Source organism: Pteropus medius, unplaced genomic scaffold (assembly GCF_902729225.1).
Source record: "Pteropus medius unplaced genomic scaffold, Ma_sr-lr_union100, whole genome shotgun sequence".
NCBI lineage: Eukaryota > Metazoa > Chordata > Mammalia > Chiroptera > Pteropodidae > Pteropus > Pteropus medius.
This window is the reverse complement of record NW_024349801.1, coordinates 5,059,511-5,075,214: the sequence shown is the minus strand read 5'-3', so window position 1 is coordinate 5,075,214 and position 15,704 is coordinate 5,059,511. Positions and strand designations below refer to the sequence as shown.

The 15,704-nt window shown below is 55.8% G+C and overlaps 1 protein-coding gene and 1 long non-coding RNA gene across 4 annotated transcripts in view; both read left to right on the top strand.

Moving 5' to 3' along the window:
- Positions 1 to 15,704, top strand: part of GSE1 (Gse1 coiled-coil protein) — a 412,220-nt gene that overhangs the window by 49,256 nt on the left and 347,260 nt on the right. The window lies entirely within an intron of this gene.
- On the top strand, positions 43 to 8,255 carry LOC120622932 (uncharacterized). Its single transcript, XR_005658599.1, has 2 exons — positions 43 to 4,729; positions 6,840 to 8,255. It is a non-coding gene; the product is annotated as an uncharacterized LOC120622932 (long non-coding RNA).

The window sequence follows — 15,704 nt, the reverse complement described above, 5'->3', positions numbered from 1 at the left end:
GATGGTGGGTGGTAGGTGGGTGGATGGATGGATGGATGGATGGATGGATGGATGGATGGATTGTTGGATAGATGGAAAGATGGACAGATGAATGGATGGATGGTTGCGTGTGTGAATGACTAGACAGACAGTCGCTTAAATGGTTGGATAGATGGTTCAATAGTTGGATGCAGGGGTGGAATAGAGGGGTTGCTGGCTGGATGTAGCCCCTCTGCCTGCCTTCCATAGCGGCTCTCTGGGCAGAGCTACCTGTGTGAGCAGTACTGTGGTACCCTGGGTCTTCCTCTCAGGCAGCTACTTGCCTAGACCCCAAAGCCAATCCAAACCTTCACAGTTTTCACTTCTGTGTCAAGGCAGTTTCCATTCATTCCTCCCGTGAGTGTCAGTTATAACACTTACTGTTCCTGTAGCACAAAATGATGCCTGGTCATCTTAGAAAACTTAGAAGATACAGAAAACTTGGTAAAGCACATGGAGAGTCATCCTAGTGCCAGGTCTCGAAGGACCCCCAATGCTGACCGCTTGTGGATGTCACTCTGTGGCTCTTCTCTGACAGCTGCAAGTGCCAGTGCTTGGCAGCCCCTCCGCCCCTGGTCTAGGGAGTACCAGACTCATGTACCAGTCAAATTTGCTTCCCCACGGTTAGGGGTGGAGACATAAAGTGACGAGGCTTTTGTCAGACAGACCAGAACCAAAGCATCGACCTTTGGGACATACCTTAGGAGGTGCGTGTTTGTTGCCACAAGGCCACACACACCAAGCCAGGTGTCTTTACGACTGCTTTCTTGGGAGCTGCCTTCTGAACCCAAAAGAACAAGCAAACCCTGAAGAGAAGCCCTGGCCACAGGCACTTTCCGGAGGCACAGTTGGAAAAGGCTGACCTTCATGTCTGAATGTAAACGTTCTGCCCCTTTGAGCACCAGTCTGCTCCCCTCGGGTTTCAAGCTTTGTACAGAAAGGATGCAGGGCTCAGACTACTCTGTCAGACACCCTCAGACAGGCAGGTGGATGGAGGCTCAGGTTGTAGACAGACTCTGAGTATCCAGAGCAAAGAGGGACAGGGATTGTTCCCCGCTGCCTTGTCCCACTCAGGATGCGGGTGTGGAGCAAATGGACAAATCTTCAGGCCATGTCTGCTGCCACGAGTGCCTTAAGGAGGCCCAGCTGAGTTCCTGTGTGAGGATTCAGGTGACAGAGAAGGTGTTCCTCTCCCCTCAACCTCACTTGGTTTTCCTTCCAAGGCTCAGGGGTAGGAAGGATTCTGCTGAAACAACAGCCCCCTGCCCTCTGATGCTACACTATACCTGCCCTTCTGCATAGAGGACCAGCTCCTTTTCATTGAACATGTCACCTCCTCCCAGAGGCCACCCTGACTACTCCAGCTGACGAAAGCTTCTCTCCACCCTGGTTACATCTTCAGCCCTGTGTTTGTGTCTTTTCTGATGTGAATAAATGGACAAATGAATTAATGGCTCCAGGGCATGACACACAAGGCTGGGCTTCCTGGGGCGTGGCTGTGGGTCAGAGAGGGTTGTTGGTGGGCAGGGACTGGGAGACCTCACTCTGGTCTCAAGGGCCTCTTGAAGCTGCTGGCTCTGGATGGGTCCCCCACCCAGGCCTTGTTCTCATCAGTGAAATGCATGGGAAAGTACAGTCCCAGCCTGCTTGCCCCAAGAATCCACGTAGTTACCTCCCTCCATGCTTGCAAAAGGAGGTGTCTGCCAAACCACGTTTATCAACCAATCATTAATTCATTTCCTAATTTTTTTTAAATCACTGCCGACCAGCCAGAGCTTCTGATGGAGATCGAAAGCCCTGGGGAGACATGAGTTGACAGAATTGGCACCCCAAGCAAAGGAATAGGGAGCTGGAACCTAGCTGGGGCCCTCCGTGGAGGCTGCAGGGTAGTTTGGCCTACTGGGATATTTAGAACAGCTTCATGGGCCCCATTTGTCTCCTCTCATCGGGATAGGAACCGTGACAGCTGTGTGAGCACACATACATGTCTGTGGGTCCGCATGTGTGTTCCTGTGCACGTTTGTGGATGTGCACACATATGTACACATGTGGTCTGAGCGCAGTATGTGTGGTGTATGTGTGGTGTGAAACCTGTGTGCCTGTGTGGTACATTTGTGGTGTATGTGTGTGTGTGGTATTGTGTGAGTGTGTGATGTGTGTCCATACAGAGCTTGTATGCACAGTGTGTGTTCTTGGACGTGTGGTTGCACATGTGGGGGCATGGCGTGTGTCTGGGTGCATGCGGTGTCTGTGTGTGTTCATGCGTGTGTGCTGTGTGTATCTGTGCATGTGGTGCACGTGGGGGTGTGTGCATGGGTGGGGAACAGATGGACTGACGGGGAGTTTCTCTGGATGATTAATGGCTTTTGGAAGGAGGCACTGCATCCATCAGACACTCCTGGCAGGTTCTGAGCTTGGCACCCTGCCCGCCTTCTGGCTGGACCAGCCCAGGTGAGGCTGTGTTCCCAGCCTGGGTGGCCCAGGGCTGGAATGCTGGGCCCTGGAGGGGACAGAGAGCTCCCTTTGGAACTGCGTTGCCCCCTCTCCATACACACATGGTACAACAGCCTGGAATGCAGCCCCTCAGCCACCACTCCTCCACGCACATAACCTGTAATAAATGCAGAGTCCAGGGCCTCTCCCCACAGACTCTAGTTTGGTAGGGCCAGACCAGGGTTTAGGAGTTTTTAACAAGTATCACAGGGGTCTGATTCTGGAGGGCTTCAGACTAAACTTAGAAGAGCCTACCTGATGCTACGAGCACTTTGAAAGTACCCTCCTCTTCCCCCTCCTGGATTTGGAAGGAGCAAATCCGTGCTCTCTGCCTCTCATTTGCTGTGTGATCTTAGGCAAGTCTCTTTACCTCTCTGGGCTGCTTCCTCATTTTTGATAATAATCCTGTATCTTACTAGCCTTGGGGCCTTTCTGGGCCTCAGCTTCTTTGTGCACTGGGGTCAATACTAGCACCAGCCTCTGCGGGTTCTCAGGTTCTTGGAAGGAGTGAACGAGTCATGCCTGAGGAGTCCTGTGGGTACCTAAGTCACTGTCACCACTGTTCTATGCTCTGGAGATGGGATGTGTGGTCAGATGGGTGCAGTGTAGCTCATAGTGGGTGGTCAGGGAGGTGAGCATCATTCCAGGTACTAATAACAGTATCTGAGCTTACTGAGCCCGCTGCAACCTGTGGGCTGGGCCCTCAGCATTCTTCATTTATAGACAAGAAAACCAAGGCTCGGAGAAGTCACAAGACTTGCCCAAGGTCATTGGGCACAGGAGGGCAAGATCCCAAAGCTCTGCCCTTGGCCCTTGGGGTGAGATGGGTGAAGTTGAAGCGAACGGGGCAGCAGGGAGGGCAAGGCCTGGGAGGTTGAGAGGCCCTAGAGCTGCAGCCGCCTGCAAATCCAGCCCAGCTGGGGGATTAGACTGCATCTGGCTCGGTTTACACCAGGGAAACAAAGGCTGCTGCCGACGCCTTTATCTGGGAGAGAGAGGGCAGGAGGTGCCGGGACTCGCCTCGGCCCTGTCCAGGACCTGGATGGAAGGAAGGAGCAGAATCTGAGCCCTACTCCCCCACCCCAGGGATGTGACCTCACATCTCTGGATGGAGGACAGGGTGTTCCTGGAGCGGGGTGAGGTGTAGGGGACAGGCCGGGGAGCGGAGTGGGTAAGGTCACTCGTGGGGGTGAGCAGGGAACCCTGGAAACCCCAGACTCCCCGCAGCTGCGCTTCCCAGGCAGCTGGCCCCGCCCGCAGTGGGGAGCCCACGTGGACTGCATGCCCTCTCCCCTCAGGCCAAGGCCCCAAACTTAGCACTAGGTCTCTCCTCTCGATCGCTAAAGGGAAATGGCCAATAAAACAGAGCATGCCCCGCACCCGCACCCCCGCCCTACCCCGCTTGCAATTGCAAGGTGGGGTGAGGTTCTGGCCTCCCTCGGTTACAGGGAGGTGTTGGCTGGGCGCGGGTGGGTGTTTCAGGCCCCCACCTCGTCCCCAGGGGGTTCTGATCTTTCCTCCCTGAACCACGAGGGTGGGAGGTGTTCTGGCCCCTCCCCCAGACCGTGGGCGGAGGGCGCGTTCCGGCCCCTCCCCCAGGCCGCCCTGGGAAGCGCGGCGGCGGGTGCCGGGCGGGCGGAGGCGGCGGTGAGCGCGCGGCTCGCCGGAGCCAGGAGCTGACCTTATTAGCCGGGGGCAGCTGTTCGCGGTGCACATCTGGCAGCGGGCTGCGGCCGTGCCTCCGCCCCCCGCCCAGCCTGCGTTACCTTCCAGGAATGCTGGCAGCGCCTCGCGCATCTGGAGCGTGTTTCTGGGGGCAGCCGGCGCCCCCTCCGGCGCCTGGCCTGGGCTCGGGGCGGCGGCGAGGGGTGGGGGTGGGGGGTGCGCCCTGCCCGGATTTCCTGGCTCCTCCCGCTTGTGGCTGCCCTCAGCGGCTCCTGGGCAGGCCTGTGGTTGGGCCACGGGACTGGAAAGGGCAGCAGGACGTGGCTTGCTCTCTATGGGGCTGGGGGACCTCAGGGACCAGCTGCTTGGCCTCCATTGCAGATAGAGGGAAACTGAGGCCTGGAGGAGTCCAGCGTCTTGTTCAAGGTCTTGTGGAGTCCCCCTGTGGCATGGCGAGTTGAGGAGATGCCGATTTCAGGGTTAAAATCACAAAGGTCTGAGTCTGATAAAGCCAGAGGGGTTCTTTTCACACCCCTGTGTGGCATCGTTTTGGGTGAGTCTTTATCCCTGGCTGGCTGGGCTAGAAGCTGGGGCCCTGGAACCTGGCAGAGGACAGTAAGGAATGAGAAGCATCGCGGCATCGTGTGGCTAGTGCCGTGGACAGTTGAAGCTGTGTAAGAGATTCTGTATTTTGGCCGGTTCCCAGCCCAGCCTCATCACTGCCCAGCTGTATGACCTGGCCATGTGACTTAACCTCTCTGTGCCTTACCCTAATCTGTAGAGTGGACTTGTCTGAGTACCTCCTTAAAAGGAGTGTGATGCCATGGGTGACACCATTGGCTCAGGGCCTGAGAACAGGGAGGGTCGGGGTTCAGTCTGCCTGGGATGCAAGTGAGGGGTTCCCTGAGAGGTCGAAGAGGGCTAAGTAAGCACTACAGATGTAGGAAAGAGGAAAGGGTGTTTTGAAGAGAGAAAACGGCAGGTGTGTGGACATAGGGGTGATGGAGCTTGGGGCTGCAGTAGAGGTGGGGGGCTAGGTTGGAGCTAGCATGAATGCCCGTTCTTAGGTGCCAACACTCAGCTTCTCTTGGACTTTGTGGCTGAGCCATGGGGAGCCCTTGAAGGTTCATGAGAAGACTGGCCTGTGGACTCGCAGGCAGCAGTTCCCTCTCGGACACCCGGTGGAGCGTCCTAGGGACTGTTAGGTGCCAACTGCTGCCTGTAAGGCCTCAGAACCACACCCTTCCTGCTCTCACAGGGCCCCCCTGCAATCTCTGCCCGGCTGCCCCCGCCGCCGCTTCCTCAAGCCCCACACCTCCTCCCTCCTGCAAGACCTGTGAATCATACACCCCTGAGTGCGCTTGTCACCTTGACCTCACACTAGGAGTCTTCAGTTTAAAACTAGTATCCCGTGGAGGGGATGAGGCAGACTTCCTGAAAGAAGAGGGAAAGTGGGCTGTGGGCAGAGGGGACAGCACAGGACACCTGGTGGAGTACTGACCGGCATGGGCAGAGGGTCAGAGGAGGGCATGAGCATGAGCATGGTGCACACTTGGGGCACCGGAATCTAGAAGGGAGTTCAGACTAGGAGTTGATAGCTTAGAGTGCATGCTTGGGGGGTTGCCTCATCCTGAAGGTACTAGGGAGCCATGGACGGTGAAGGAATGAAAGCTCCATGGAGCCAGATAGGTCTCTGTGCTGCTCCAGCCCCAATGCCTGGGCTGTCTTAGAAGCTCCCTAATCCTGAGCTAAATGAATGATTAAAGGGGGCTTTGGGAGGAAGGCCAAGGGCTTGACCACAGGCAGGGCAGTGGGAAAGAGTGGACAATAGGGAGCCGAGGCCCAGGGTCCTGGCTTGGGCCAACCAGCCGACTCTGTTGTCAGACCCAAGGCAGGGGGGCGTTGGCCGTGCGTCAGGAGGACTCCTGGGTCGCGGCATCCTGCCGGGGACACTTTCTCTGCCTCGGTTCCCTGCCAGGTCTAGCCGGAAGAGCCTGGGGTCCCGACCCTGGCCTGGCGCCATAGGGCACCCGGGGGGCCACCCTCCAGCCTAGCCACCCGCCAGCCTTCCCTGACCTCCCCCAGACACTGTGTCTCGCCTGCCAGCATCTGCTGCCTGCTTCCTCCCTCCCCCGGCCTGTGTTTGTTTTTCTTCTAGAACCATTGCCTCCCACAAAGGCAGTCATCCAAGAGAGGTGGTGTTCTGGAGACATCCCTCTGCCCTCCACAGCCCCATCGTGCCTCGCAGCCCTGGAGGGGATGGCGTGGGAGGCTGGGGCCCCGGCAGGCAGGCGGCATCCTCAGGCGGCCAGGGTTTCGTCAGCCGTTGGCTCCTGGTTCTGCTGGTGGAATCCAGAGCAGGCGTGAGAGCAGCCCTCGCCTCTGCGTCCTGGGAAGGGGCTCTGGAAGGCTCTCTGCTTCTCTTGGCCCCTCTCCCTGCTCCCTTCCTCCCCGCTCAGAGGAGTCAGGCAGGATTTGGGTCAGAGCCCCAGCAGGGGAGGGCTCCGGCCCCCGGCTGCAGGGCTCTCCTTGGTGCCCCAGGACCCTGGGCCTCACTGGGGTCGCCCTCAGCTAAGGCTTGGTCAGGGCAGGGGCATTTGCAGGGTGCTGATGCTGTTCCTCTCCTTCTCACCCTTCCCTTCCCATTTTCTACTTTCATTTAGTAAATTCATCCAACAGATATCTATGGAACATCCACTATGTGCCTGGCTGGCAAGACCCACCCTGCAGGGCCCTGTGCTGGGGAAGGCAGCGGCCTTTGTGTCGACATGGAGAGATACCATTGAAGGGCAGCAAGGATGGTATCATGGCCAGAGCTGAGCTTATAACAGACCACCGTGACTGATGTGGAAAAAGGAGGCAAGGTGGCTCTTCCTTGGGGACAGATGCCATATTGAGCAAGGCAAGGAGTGTGAGTGAAGCGGGCAGAAATGCTTCCCGGAGCAGCCTGGACGAGGGAGTGCCACAGGGGTGGAGAGGAGGGCATGCTGGAAGAGCCATGAGAAGGGACATGGATTTACTCCTGGATGGGCTGCTCTGAGGACCACCCCGCCCCTCAACCTTCCCACCCCTTGAGCCTCTCCCTGGAGTTGGAGTTGAGGCTCAGGCTCAGAGCCTCCCAGTGGCCAGTATTCCTTCATTGAACCCTGTCATTGAACCCTGGCTGCAGCCCTCCATGGAGGCTGTGGTGGCTGCAGCAGGAGAGGGAGCTGAGGCCAAGAGAGGTGGGAGGGGCAGAGCTGGGAGGGCTCCTTCTGGGTAACTCCATGCCCCTCCGAACAGAGTTGGGATCATCTAGAGTCTGCGACTTTGCAGTTTTTTGTGGTTCAACAGAAATCTGTCTCTACCATGGGCACCCCATCACTGGATCCTGAAATCCCACCCTGGAACCCTGAGGATCCCAGACTGAGGGTTCTTCAGGCTGGCAGGGGGTGGGATCAAGGATCTGTGCACCAAAATCTGCTCCGTGGGATCCCAGGACAGGCAAATCAGCCCCATCTGGTCAGTGATAAGACCTGTCAGTTGGGGAGGGACACTGGCAGCCCTAGAGAGCTGGAAATGTTCTATGTCATGATCGGCTGTTTTTGGAATACATCCATATGTACCTAAACACCAGCCAGGCATTGAACTGTGTGCACTTAACCGTTTGTAAAAATCTGTGGCCTGGTGAGAAAAAGTTTTCTGATGGTCTAGAAAAATTAGACCTTCAGCACGACTAGTTAGCTGCCTGGCTTTATTCAAGTCACCGAATCTCTCTGAGCCTCAACTTCTTCACCTGTAAAGTGGGACATTGGTGCTGCCTTCAAAGGGTTCCCGTGAAGATGAAAGAAGTTAACACAAATGCAGTGCTCAGCTGTCATCACTGTTCTGATCAAAGCCGCCTGTGCCACGGTGTTTGCTGTGCAGTGACTGGCCTAGCCAGTGCCTTCCCTCTCGGGAATTTCACATCCTTCCTATTGGTGACAGGCCGGGTCCTTCCCCCATCCCTACAGAAGGCAGATGAGATGTTCCACCCCTACTTTTTGACTGTCCTGGCTAACTTTTGAAAAATGCCTTATTAATAAAAAGCTACCCCTGGAGGTCCTGAGGTCCAGTCTAAGCCTTCCTTTCTCCCTTCGGAGACAGACAGTTTGAACCTGCCTCTGATAATTTCCTGGCTGTGCACCTTGGGCTCATTGCCTCTTCTTTCTGAGCCTCAGTCTTTGCATCAGTAAAACAGGGCTGCCGATTTCCACGCTAGAGGGTTGTTGTGGGGGATGGGGGGTGGTCAACACAGGAGCTCCCAGCCCAGCACCTGGCACTTAGCAGATGCCCATGGGTTATGTTCCCTTGCGCTGCCTCCTGGGCACTCCCGGTCTGCACTGGGGCTGAACTGTGCACACCTGTTCTCAACTCCACCTTGAGTGACGTCTCATTGGTAGCTCAAAATCAACTGTGGTGGGAGTATTTACACCATAGAAATTGGGGGATGCTACAAATCAGAGTTGTTGTTTTTCAGAAAGCTGGTTGTTAAACATTTACCACATACCACTGGGGAGGGGACATCAGTGAGCCTCTGCAGGAACTATGTCTTTGACCCAGTGTGCCCACCTCCCCGCCTTGCCTCGATTTAGAAATATGTCACACAGCTTAGTAAGTGACAGAACAAGATTCAGACTGAGGTCTGCAGGAATCCAGAACCCTTTGTTTGAAGCCCTCAGCCCAGCAGAGATGGTCAGGGGGTACTTTCTGGAGGCAGTGGGGCTCCCACCCATGCTTCAAAGGGTTCTCTCCCCCAGCGCTATGCCCCACCCTTGCTTTAGGACTAAGTATGGGCCAGACACCACTTAGGGCATGCTCCTCAACTCCTCCTTACCCAGAACTGAGCAGGCAGCCTGTCTATCCTTTGTGGTGGCTGCCAGGGAGGGAGTCAGCCCCTGGAAGGCAACTAATCTCTCCTAGTTGCTGTCTGTACCCCGTCAGCCAGGTCCCCTTCCACTCCCCCCCACTCCCAGCACCACCCCCATTCTGGCCAGCCTGTTCTGCCACTGTCCTGGTGTTCCTGTGCCTGCCCCGCAGCCCACATTCTCAGAGGTGTGCAGGTCTTAGTGTCCAAGTGACTTCCTGGCTCTGAGGAAGAGTTCAGCGCCTTCCTCTTCACATGCCCAAATGTCCTCCTACCCACTCCCCTGGAGCCACTCCTGTCCATCTCCCCTCTCCAGAATCCCGCAGTCCTTAGTGGTTTCCCCTGCTGGACGCAGCTCTGCACGGAGGCCTTGGCCGAGTGCCTGTCCTATTGCTGGTGGGGTCCCGTAGGTGCCATTGGGAGGAATTAGTGGGGCTGCCATGTGGGGCTGGGCAGTCAGGCCTTCCACAGTGGAGTCCTGCACACGTTGGACGTGTGCCCACCAGTGGCCCCTTGCAGCTGGGTGGAGTCAACGGGTGGGAGTGCATGGGGCCCAAGGGTGAGCGCTAAGCTGCCCGAGGCCCCCAGGGTGAGCAGGGATCAGGGCTGTACGTGGCCAGGTCCAGGTCTGCTCTGGGACATGGTAACCGCCATCTGAGAGCCCCGTGTCATCTCTGCAGTGAAGGTGACAGCAGGCCGAGCTCAGCACCACCACCTGTGCGGGGAACACAACTTTTAAGCATATGTCACGTGCCTTGTGGGACAGACCCTGTGCCAGCCCCTTTGCACACATCATCTTATTTTAAACCTGTAGCATCCTAGTGAGGAGGATACTGTCATGGGCATTAAGGCTCAGAAGAGACAGAAGCGCCCTCCCAGGAGCGATGGGCAGGTGGGGCCTGTGGCAGCAGGATGTCCAGTCTAGGAGAAGACTTGTGCCCATGGCCCATGGTGGGGCAGCTGGGGTGGGGGGTGAGAGATTGAAGGGCAGGAGGTTTAGGGCAGCATCCCCTGCCCTGACTGCTCCTTAGAAAAATCCAGATGCCAGCAGTACCTGGGGATTCCATTTTGATTAGTTGGGGTGAGGCCTGGGCATTTTTGTGAAGTTCCCCAAGTGAATCTAATGTCAGTGAGGGGACACAAATGTGTCAGTTTCCCGTGGTCACAAGTGAATGCAAACATAGTGGCTGAAAACAATACGTTATATTAATAATATTTATGTGATTAATAATCATTGTGTCTGGATAATATCTAAAGAGTAATATCTGGAGGCCAGAAGTCCAAAAGCGGTCTTACTAGGCTCAAATCAGAGTGTTGGCGGGGCTGGTTTTTTTCTGGGAGCTGCAGAGGAGAATCTGTTCATTTCCTTTTCTAGCTTTTAGAGGCCGTCCTAGGAGAGAGACATTGAGGACACAGGGATTATACCAAATGGGATGAACATCCCTTTGACCTAACAGTTTTGCTGCCAGGACTGTGTCCCCTTTTGTCAGCTTTGCCCCAGAGGAGCCCTTGGGGGCGGACACTATGTCCCAGACACATGTTGAAGAAGGTGGAGGGTACCCAGATGACTGCTGTGGGATTGTGCGCACAGCAGGGCTCCAGGCCAGTCTGTCCTGCTGGAAAGTAGGAGTGTGAAATTAACCAAGGGAGCCAGGCACTGGCCTCTGTGCGGCAGGCGGCTGGGAGGGAATGCTCCCAGAGATATTTTTGGTGGAAAAGAAGGAGCAAATCCCTGTGTTTGATGTGCTCTGGTTTGTGTCTTGACACATGAGAATGTGCACGCGTGTGCACACACATACACACACGTACGTGCACAGCAGATTTTGGAAAGACGAACAGAAAAGTGTAGAGAGTGACCACTTCTGGAAGGCCAAGGGACCCTCACTATTTACTGTGTAGCATTCTGCACTGTTTGACTTTTTAAAACCATGTGCACTATTTAACATTTTTAAAAAGCCTTTGATGTCAAAAGAAATGTTGCCAGGGGCCAGGGGACTGTCTATTACTGACTCAGGGGCCGGAAAGGTGGGATGACTCACTGAGGGTAGTTTTCTCTGGTTAGATTTCCCCTGAGGGGTGCGTATACATTTGTCACTTGCTGGAGGAGGAGGGAGGGCCTCAGGAATCTTGGGTGGCAGGTGCATGCACATTGCCGTGCCCTCGAGATGCGTGGAGATGATGAGTCAGCCCCCTGTGCTGGGTCCTGTTGCTGCAGGGTCACCTGTTGGTCACCAGACATCCTTGTAAGGAGGGGGCTGTGGGGTGTCCAGCCTGGAAAGACAAAAGCTAAAGGGTCCGGTGTGTGAGGGGCTGCGGTGAGGTAAACCCCACGTGTGGGGAGCCGTGTGGGAGAAGCGAGTGCTCCTGGCGACAGCCCGAAGGGCCTACCTCCCAGACCCCAGTGAGCTGCCTAGAATAGGAGCAGATCAAGATGAGGGCGGGGGGACAGTTTCGTGTCACAGTTTAGTGCGTGGACTTTGGAGAACACAGTCCTGGTTCAGGCATCCAGCTTTGCCACTGAGCAGAGTGACTTAGGCCATCGATGAACCTTCCAGGGCCTCAGTTTACTCCGAAAAGATGGGCGTGTTAGGTTGTTCCCTCATAGGGTACTTGTGAGAAATGCTCCAACACCATCTTTAGCTCAGCATATTCACATTCACCGGATACTCATACTAATATTCACTTCAGAATTTAAGATCTCAATTTTCTTCAGCAAATTCAATTTTAAAGGAAGCATGACATCATAGTTGTGGTCGGCGACACCAGCCAATAGCCACCCTGTTATTGTTGTTGTTGTTGTCATCAGTGGAGAAGGAGCTCCTGTCTGACAGAAACCTCCCTGTTTTTGACCTTTTCGGTTGGATGTATTGAGATAACGTTATATGCCTTAGTTTTAAAGCAGGTAAGTTAAAATTTTTAAATATTTGATTCTTAAAATACTCCTCAGTATTCCCTTCCACTGCCAGTTAATTTCGTGCTTTTTATATGGATTGTTACAAATTAGGGCCTTTAATAGAGAGCAGTTTCCTCCCTTGGCTGGAGGGAGGAGGTGGGGTCTGGGAGCGCTGCTTTTGGGTCGGCTGGTGTCTAGTCCGGCAGTGCCGGGACATGGACCCTAGGTGGCGCCCAAACCCCAAGCCCCAAACCTGCAGTTTCCCATTTCTTACCTGCAGGATACAGTGTGCAAGTGCGTGTGTATCGGGGCAGGGTTGGTGTATGAATGTGTGTGAGTGTGTCTGTGGGGTCTGTGGGGGAGGGGGTCTGTGTGTGTCTTTGTGTATGTATGGATGTCTGTGAGTGAGTTGTGGAGAAACTGGGCGTGTTGTCAGTAGTGGGTAAAAGTGTGTGAGTATCTGTGTGTGGGTGGGTGTGTGTATGTATGAGTGTGTCTGTGTGTGGGTGAGAACTTTGGGGAACCTGGAATCCCACACTCTCCACCAGCACCCCACACCCTTGCTGGAAGCATGGCTGATGTGGGGTGCTGTGGACTCCTCGAAGGATGCCCCAGCTGCAGGAACCCTGCACCCCGCCCCTGCCTCGCTCATCCTCAGGAGATGTGATTAGCAGATGTACAGAGCCAGGCTGTGATTTATGTTCCCGGCCGCCTAATTATTTCCAGCCCTGGAGGAGGAGAAATCAAATGCTTTACAGGGCCAGGAGCCTGAAATCCTGGCAGGGGCTCCGGGGCGCCAGGCCGGCCCCATTCCCACCCTCAAAGGCCCCAGGGCCCTGAGGCCTGGAGAGGGGGCCAGGCAGCTGAGGTACTACACCTGGAAGTGATGGAAGGAGGGGCACTCTGAGGAGCAGACCTGGGTGGGGAGCGTCTGTCACTTCCTATGAGCACTGAAGGGGTCAGGGGCTCAGGCCTATGGGGTCAACTTCTCCCTCAAGGAAGTTTATAGCTGGTGTGTCCCCCACACCCAGCCCAAGGCAGCTTTGTGGAGGGGCCAGACTCGTTACCCTCTGCTTAGGTCCCTGAGGTGGCTTCCCTAATGCTCTTAGAAGGAAATTCCAAATCCTCAGGGCTCAAGGAGTATCTCCTTACTGTCTGACTTTATCTTGTGGCCCCCTAACCCTACATGCCCCCAAGCACTGGTGGCTTCTCCCCACTTCTCAGAAACGCTAAGTTAGTTCCCACCTCAGCTTTTGCACCTTCCGTTCCCTTTGCCTGGAATGCTGGTCCCCGTTTTCTCAGGGGTGCTGCTCTGCCTTCGCAGTCACCAAAGCCTTTCTTGACCATGTGTTCTTTGGCACTCGTCCCTGACCACAGGTATCCTCTGCTCCATGCAGGTGTGGTCTGTGTCTGTTTGTCCGTGCTGTCCCCAGTGCACAGAAATGTGCCTGGTGGGTAGGGAGGGCTCAGTAAACATTTATGGTTTGGTTGGAGGGACAGATGGAGAACAGATGGTAAGCCTGCAACCGTGCCGAGGGGCCAAGGCTCGGGGCAGATAGGACCTCAGAGCTCAGGAGCAGTGGGGTCCCTGGGGAAGGAGGAGGCGGCTGTGAAGACTGCCCAGGTCCTGAGCGGCATCCTGCAGGGGAGTGATGCATGCTCGTCAGGGAGGGCAGTCCTGGTCTTGGTGACTACACAAGGGCTTCTCTGTCCTTCCTCCCCTGGGGATCCTGGCTCAAGCCCTCATGGGAAAGTGGGGCGGCGGCGGGGTGGGGGGTGGGGGCAGTGCATCTTATTCCTAAGCCTCCAGCAGAGGACTTGATGCTCTCAGAGGCAGAGCACCAGGATCCAGAAGCATGGCCCTGACCTTGGGTCACTGGCCTTGAACACCGGTGTACGGGCTGTCCAGCTGGGTGGCCTCAGGGAGGCCGCCACTCAGCCTCTATGTTCCCCTTCTTATCTCCGCGCGGGGCCCATCACTGTTGCTCCAGAGGCTGTTCCAAGGACTCGGGGGTGCAGGGAGGGGGTGAGAACGTGGAAGACCTGCCAGGGGGCTGGTCTGTAATTGCTGGTGGAAATTCCTCACCTCTGCTTTCTCTTCTAAACAGTGTTGGGCCCCCACTGTGCGCTTGGCAGCCAGGCTGGACATGCACCTGAAGGCTTCCGCAGAAAGATCCGGGGCTCCTCGCCGTGGTGGCTCTTATCTCCCGGTTTTGGCCATAGGAATCCCTGCGGATAAATAGCCTAGCATGTGGGATTGAGGCCTGCTGTGGGCAGCCCTGGCCTTAGAAGGGCTTTCTTGGGGCCCACTTGGTGCCTACCAGCCTTGCCCACCTGCCTGCAGGCCAGGGACACCGTGGGGCAAGCACAGCTAGAGGGGCAGGCAAACAGGAGCAGGCAGGGCATCCACAGCAGACCCCGAGGGCAGGCGGGCCTGATGTCCCTCCGAGAACTCACAGCTGCCTTCTCCCTGGCTTCTCTCCTCCTCGGCTCCCTCCTGCCTCTCTGGGGTCTCTCCCAGTCTTTCCTCCAAGCGTCTGTGTTTCTCACTATTCTGTCTCGCTCCGATCTCTTGACTGTCTCTTGCACTCTCTCTGTCTCTGTCGTCTTTACCGTCTCTTTTTCTCCTTTCGTCTCTTTCTCTTCTTCTATTTTCTTTTCTCTCACCTCTCTCTCTCTCTCTCTTTCTTGCTCTCTCTCTCTCGCTCTCTCTCTCTCATTTTCTCTCTCCCCACCCCACTCCCTCTCTGTTTCCCTCTCTCCCTCTCTCTCTCCCTCTCTCCCTGAGCAGCTGTTACCTAATAGGCTGTTAATGATGATACAGTAAGTGGAAGGCATGGTCCTGGGGGAGCCGCCATGATCTGTGTAATTGGTCTCAAAGGAGACAGAAGTATCTAATATTTACACACCAGCATTAGTCCTTTGGGAGCCTTATCTTGACTGGAACCAAGCGGGGAGAGGCGGCTTTAGCTGGTGCCATCTTCCCCAACTGATACCCGCTCAGAGGGTCTTTGGTCATTGGGACCTTGGTCATTGGGACCTTGGGTGAGGATGCCAGGGGCCAAGCTGAAGGTCCCAGGAGGTGCAGGCTCAGTGCTGGGGGTAGTTTCATTGGACTCACTTGGGTGGGTACTGGGTACTCAGCACCCCCTCCAGAGGGCATGACATAGAGAAAGTTCCCCAACACTAAGATCTCGGGGCTGGAAGAAGGAGGGGGAGAGACAAAGTCGGAGGCAGCTCCCAGGGGATGTTTGAGTCTCTGAATCTATGCATGCCTGAAGTCCTTCTGACCCAAGGCCATGCTCCTGAGTCCTAGTACTCTGCCTCTGAGCATCAAGTCCTCTGCTGGAGGCTTAGGAATAAGATGCACCGCCCCTTTTCCCACAAGGGCTTGAGTCCATCTTTTGCTCAGTCAGCTTGAGACACAGCTAAGAAATTCTGCTACATCCAGGCACAAAAGATATTTAAGTGGCAGCAGTGTTTGTTCAGATTTCATCGCACCCAGTAGCCCAATATACCCAACCAACAGGCACGGAGCTGCTTCAGAGGGAGGGTGCTGGGCCAGACCCCACCCTACTGGGCCCCTTCCCTACATTCCAAGGGGAAGGGGGAACCCCAGCTGCAGACCCTCCCCTGGCCTCACAGAAGAAGGCATGGAGCCCAGCAAGGGGTGGCCACAGGAAGGACCACAGCAGCTCCTGTGGATGGAGCACTTGCCAGGCCAGCCTGGGTTCCAGTGTTTTAAGGGTT